Raw genomic sequence first — 7003 nt, 5'->3', positions numbered from 1 at the left:
TATCCACATGTTTATTAACTCCTTCGAAAAAGTGAAGCAGATTTGTGAGGCAAGACTTGCCCTGGGTAAAGCCATGCTGACTTTGTTCCATTAAACCATGTATTTCTATATGTTCTGTGATTTTGATGTTTAGAACACTTTCCACTATTTTTCCTGGCACTGAAGTCAGGCTAACCGGTCTGTAGTTTCCCGGATCGCCCCTGGAGCCCTTTTTAAATATTGGGGTTACATTTGCTATCCTCCAGTCTTCAGGTACAATGGATGATTTTAATGATAAGTTACAAATTTTTACTAATAGGTCTGAAATTTCATTTTTTAGTTCCTTCAGAACTCTGGGGTGTATACCATCCGGTCCAGGTGATTTACTACTCTTCAGTTTGTCAATCAGGCCTATCACATCTTCTAGGTTCACCGTGATTTGATTCAGTCCATCTGAATCATTACCCATGAAAACCTTCTCCATTACGGGTACCTCCCCAACATCCTCTTCAGTAAACACCGAAGCAAAGAAATCATTAAATCTCTCCGCGATGGCCTTATCCTCTCTAAGTGCCCCTTTAACCCCTCGATCATCTAACGGTCCAACTGACTCCCTCACAGGCTTTCTGCTTTGGATATATTTAAAAAAGTTTTTACTGTGAGTTTTTGCCTCTAAGGCCAACTTCTTTTCAAATTCTCTCTTAGCCTGTCTTATCAATGTCTTACATTTAACTTGCCAATGTTTATGCTTTATCCTATTTTCTTCTGTTGGATCCTTCTTCCAATTTTTGAATGAAGATCTTTTGGCTAAAATAGCTTCTTTCAGCTCCCCTTTTAACCATGCCGGTAATCGTTTTGCCTTCTTTCCACCTTTCTTAATGTGTGGAATACATCTGGACTGTGCTTCTAGAATGGTATTTTTTAACAATGACCACGCCTCTTGGACATTTTTTACTTTTGTAGCTGCTCCTTTCAGTTTTTTTCTAACAATTTTTCTCATTTTATCAAAGTTTCCCTTTGAAAGTTTAGCACGAGAGCCTTGGATTTGCACACTGTTCCTTTTCCAGTCATTAATTCAAATTTGATCATATTATGATCACTATTGCCAAGCGGCTCCACCACCGTTACCTCTCTCACCAAGTCCTGTGCTCCACTGAGAATTAGATCTAAAATTGCTCCCTCTCTCGTTGGTTCCTGAACCAATTGCTCCATAAAGCTATCATTTATTCCATCCAGGAATGTTATCTCTCTAGCGTGACCCGATGATACATTTTCCCAGTCTATATTGGGGTAATTGAAGTCTCCCATTATTACTGCACTACCAATTTGGTTAGCTTCCCTAATTTCTCTTAGCATTTCACTGTCCATCTCACCATCTTGACCAGGTGGACGGTAGTATACCCCTATCACTATAGTCTTCCCCGACACACAAGGGATTTCTACCCATAAAGATTCAATTTTGTATTTAGTCTCATGCAGGATGTTTATCCTGTTGGACTCTATGCCATCCCGGACATAAAGTGCCACACCTCCTCCCGAGTGCTCCTCTCTGTCATTGCGATATAATTATGAAGAAGCTGGCAGAGAGTTCTTTCCCTGTTTGCATTTTGCAGGTACAACAAACTAAATGAATCTTGCCTGGGACACAGACTGCCCTGGCTGAATGCTTCAGAGAAAGGATGGCTGGGCACAGTGTGCGTCTCTTCACCACAATGGCCATCTATGTAAAATGACGGCATATCAGAAGAGATTTTCGGAATCGCTCCATTTTTCAGGACAGGGCTGACCCAGCCCTGGTTTTTTCTTCTCACATTATCCCATGCATGGGAGGTCCTGCTGCCTTCTTTGCTAAATCAAAGCTACAAGTCCATGCATTCAACAGGGTGAAATGACACCTGGCTCGGCCTCGTCTGACAATACTTTCTTCCTTGCTCATTCTTGAGTTTTCTCCTGCCCCGGGCTCCATTTGATAAGGTGGAGGTGAATCATAGAAATATAGAACGAGGTGAGGTGGCAGGTAAGGCTGACAAAGCTCTGTCCATCTTGCTTCGTTTCTCACCATCTCAGGCCACAGTTCATTTCAGGCTTTGGTTTTTGCAACCAAGGATCCTCTGTGCCTATCCCAAATGTTCGTGAATCATGTAACTGATTTTGTCTCCAACACTTAATAACACAGAATTAATGACGTTAAGATGCCTTAAACCATTTTTGTCACGTGAAAATTTTAGATCTGTGCTGCAGGCAATGTTATTTACAGGATTAGATTATTGTAATTCCACGATGTTAGGCCTTCCAAAAGCTACAATCCGTCCTTTTACAGGTACTCCAAAATACTGTAGCTCGCATCTTAACCAACACAAGAAAGAAGGACCATATGACTCCAATCTTGCGAGAATTACATTGGCTGCCTGTAGAACATAGTAATGCATAAAACTTTATGCGTTATACACAAGATTCTCTATGGCGAAATGACAGCATGGCTAAACTCAACAATCAGGTTGCAGAGGGATGTGAATCGTTTTTTGACGATTTAAAATATTGTCCGATATTTTTTAAATCGTCAAAAATCGTTAAAGAGTGCGATACAATAGAAATTCCCCCGATTTATCATGAAAAATTGTTAATCGGGTTTGTGTCCACTAACGGGAGTTATTTGGGGGGGGGGGGGAACTGGCACACCAAAACAACCCCTAAACCCACCCCGACCCTTTAAAACTAATCCCTTACCTTCCCCCACCCTCCCAAACCCCCCCCAAAATGTTTTAAAATCACCTGGTGGTCCAGTGGAAGCCCCGGGACCGATCGCCCGCTCTGGGCCATCGGCTGCCACTAATAAAAATGGCGCCGATGGCCCGATAAAAAAACCCCCACCCCAACCCTTTAAAACTGACCCCTTAGCCTCCCCCACCCTCCCGACCCCCCCAAAATGTTTTAAAATCACCTGGTGGTCCAGTGGAAGCCCCGGGACCGATCGCCCGCTCTCGGGCCATCGGCTGCCACTAATAAAAATGGCGCCGATGGCCCGATAAAAAAAACCCCCACCCCAACCCTTTAAAACTGACCCCTTAGCCTCCCCCACCCTCCCGACCCCCCCAAAATGTTTTAAAATTACCTGGTGGTCCAGTGGGGGCGCCGGGAGCAATCTACTGCTCTCGGGCTGTCGGCTGCCACTAATAAAAATGGCGCCGATGGCCCTTTGCCCTTACCATGTGACAGGGGCTATCGGTGCCATTGGCCGGCCCCTGTCACATGGTAGGAGCACTGGATGGCCGGTGGCGCAATGGTATAGAAAAACAGCATAAATAAATAAATAGTACATGTCGGTAGAAAATGACCCAAGCGGTCCATCCAGTCCACCCAGAAGCTTTATTTATGTATCTATTTTATTATTCTTTGAGTAATTGTTGCTCTGTGCAGGTTACCTCAGTTGATACCTAGGGGTTACCCCTATTCTTCATCTCCATCATTTAGCCACTAGGAATCCTCCGAGTTTATCCCATGGCCTTTGGAATTCCATGAGCATCCTTGTCCTCACTACCTCTTCCAGGAGGGCATCCAGGCATCCCACCACCCTTTCCATGAAGAAATACTTCCTGAGGCTGGTCCTGACCCAATCCACACCAAGGCTGTTCCATGCATCCGCTATTTATTTCATATATTTAAAATATTTATTACCCGCCCCTCCAGCAATGATGTTCTCAGTGGGGTACAACAAAAAACACACATAATAAACATGATAATCAAAACAGACAATAAACCAGACAAAAGTACGAAGTAATTTAATCCAGGCATAAATGTCTGCAATAAAATAATTCAGAGATGGTTAACCAATATTGGCAAAGGCCTCATTAAACAAATGGGTTTTTACAAGTTTTAAAAATTCTTTTGAATCTTGACTAAGACATACTGTTAGAGGAAGTGAATTCCACAAACTGGATCAAAAATGGATAAGGATCCCTCCCGGGTCACGCACGATATTGCAAATCTCCACTACCCTTTCTGTAAAGACAGGGCCAGTGCTTCCGTCGGGAAGACAAGGAGGTTGCCTAAAGCTCCAAAATTCTGGGGCCAGCAAACTCCTGCCGGCACAAGGCTCAGAGGGCTGCTGAGCCAGAGCCGGTAAGAGGGTGCGCTATGGTGGAGCTGCCGCCAATACGTGAGTTGGGGAGGGGCTTGTATGACCAATGGCTCGCCTAAGGCACCGAATGGTCTTGCACTGGCTCTGTCTAAAGAAATATTTGCTAAGGTTACTCCTGAGTCTACCCCCTTTCACCTCATCGCACGATCCCCTTTGTTCTAGAGCCTCCTTTCTGTTGAAAGAGGCTCCCCCTCCTGTGCATGGAAACCTTTGAGATGTTTGAATGTCTCTATCCTATCTCCCCTATCTCGCCTTTCCTCCAGGGTGGACATGTTCAGATCTTTAAGTCTATCCCCCTATGCTTTAGAACGAAGCCCACTGACCATGTTAGTAGCCTCCCTCTGGCCCGACTCCATCCTGTTTATATCCTTCTGAAGTTGCGGTCTCCAGAATTGTACCCAGTATTCCCAGTGAGGTCTCACAAGGGACCTACACAGCGGCAATATACATTAGCGATAGGAAGAAGGCCAAACGTGGCATTGTGAGACTCAGGTGCAGGAAAGGAATTTGTAGAAGCTGACAAAGAAGAAACAAAATTGCTTAACAAATCTTTCTGTTCGTTGTTCACTGTGGAAGGGCCTGGAGCAGGATCACATAAATTAAACAGAAATAAGATTGGAAGTGAGGTAAACCTCAATCGATTTTCAGACCGGTGCGTTAGTGAGCGGGTAACTAAACTTAAATTACATAAGACGACGGGGGCTGGATGGGAATCATCCTAGGTACTAAGGGAACTTAGTGATGTCCTGGCTGCTCCGCCGGCTGAACCTTTTCAATGCTTCTTTAGAGTCAGGAGTAGCTCCGGAGGACTGGTGATGTGAGGATGTGGTCCTGTTCAGACAGCAAAAAGGAAGGAGGAGGCTGGGAACTACAGGTCGGTTAGTTAATAAGCTTTCACTTAATCTCAATAAAACTGAAATTCCATCCTCTCCAGGTTTCCACCTTCTGCCATCGCCTCTTTCATCAAACTTAATGATTGCCCAATTAACCGTCTCTGACACAGCGCGCAATTTCGGTGTCCTCATCGTCCCATCACTTTCCGTGCAGTCTCATGCTGACTGGCTGTCTCATTCTCTTCTCTTTAAATTATGACTAATTAGGCACTTCAAACCTCTCTTAGAACCTTATCACTTCCGAACTGTCCTACAATCGTTCATGTCTTCAAGTCTAGACTATTGTAATGCTCTGCACCTCTCCAGATTTTGCAAAATTCGGCTACCCGTCTTCCATCTAACACACCTATCTGTGAACAACACACCTGTTTTGCAGTCCCTTCACAGGCTCATCTGTCTCTTTTCGTATTCAACACAAATTAGCAATCACTGTTCATTCACAAGATCTCCTCCCCATGGATCTCCTCAACACTGAAACCGTCTACCCCTACCCGTCCGCTGCGATCCTCCAACCATGGTCTCCATGACATACTCTCTGCAAAGTTTTCCCATCTTGATGAAACCAGAGAGAGAACTTTCCCAACAGCTGCCCCCACCCTCTGGAACTCCCTCCCTTCAGAATGGAGACGCCTGAAGGACACGAAGTCCTTTTGAAGAGCCCTCAAGACTTATTTTTTCAGACTGGTTTATGACATCGCTTAGCCAGTATGTCTTTCCCCTGTATTGTCTATGGTTGTGACTACCAAGTGGAAATAGATGTTTTGATTTTATAATCTGTATATGTGTTTTATTGTTCCCTGCCCTGAACCATGGAAGGGTGGGCAATAAATAGTCTGACTCTGTGGTGAGTAAACTAATGGAATCGCTGCTAAAACCGAGGAGAGTGCAGTTCCTGGAATCCAATGGCTTGCAAGATCCAAGACAGCATGGTTTTACCAGAGATAAATCTTGTCAGACGAATCTGATCAGTTTCTCTGATTGGGTGACCAGAGGCTGGATCAGGCGAGAGCGCTAGAAGTAGTGTTCTTGGATTTCAGTGAGTCTTTGACACGGTTTTGCATAGGCGACTTATAAATAAATTGTGTGCCTTTGGTATGGGTCTAAGAGTGACTGACTGGGCTAGAAACTGGTTGAGTGGGAGGTGACAAAGGGGAATGGTAAATGGCATTTTCTCTGAGGAGGGGGTTGTTACTAGCAGTGTGGTGCAGGGATCGGTCCTTGGACCGGTTCTTTTCAACACTTTTGTGAGCATCATTGCGGAAGGATTGTTGGGAAAGGTTTTCTTTTTGTCAGTGATACCAAAATCTGCAACAGTGGAGTCAGGAAGGTGTGGAAAACATGAGGAGGGATCTAGCAAAGCTGGAGGAATGGTCTAGGGTTTGGCAGCTGAGATTTAGTGCTAAAAATACAGTTATGCATTTACGATGCAAAAACCCTAGCACTGCCTATGCACCTCACTCCTGCCCTGCAGCACTTCTTGCTATTCCAGTACTGACACCCGCCTAGCACTGCTAATGCATCTCACTCCTGCCCGGCAGGACCCCCTGCTATTCCAGTACTGAGACCCTCCTAGCACTGCTAATGCACCTGCCCTGCAGCACCTCCTGCTATTCCAGTACTGACACCCTCCTAGCACTGCCTATGCACCTCACTCCTGCCCTGCAGCGTCTCTGGCTATTCTAGTACTGACACCCTCCTAACACTGCTAATGCATCTCACTCCTGCCCTGCAGCACCTCCTGCTATTCCAGTACTGATCCTCTCCTTGCACTGCTAATGCACCTCACTCCTGCCCTGCAGCGCCTCCTGCTATTCCAGTACTGACACCCGCCTAGCACTGCCTATGCACCTCACTCCTGCCCTGCAGCACCTCCTGCTATTCCAGTACTGACATCCGCCTAGCACTGCTAATGCAGCTCACTCCTGCCCTGCAGCACCTCCTGCTATTCCAGTAATGCCATTGGCTTGCTAATGCACCTCAGTCCTATCGATCA

The sequence above is a fragment of the Rhinatrema bivittatum genome, chromosome 2 (genome assembly GCF_901001135.1).
Source record: "Rhinatrema bivittatum chromosome 2, aRhiBiv1.1, whole genome shotgun sequence".
Classification (NCBI taxonomy): Eukaryota; Metazoa; Chordata; class Amphibia; order Gymnophiona; family Rhinatrematidae; genus Rhinatrema; species Rhinatrema bivittatum.
The sequence above is the reverse complement of the archived record's forward strand: the minus strand, read 5'-3'. Positions refer to the sequence as shown.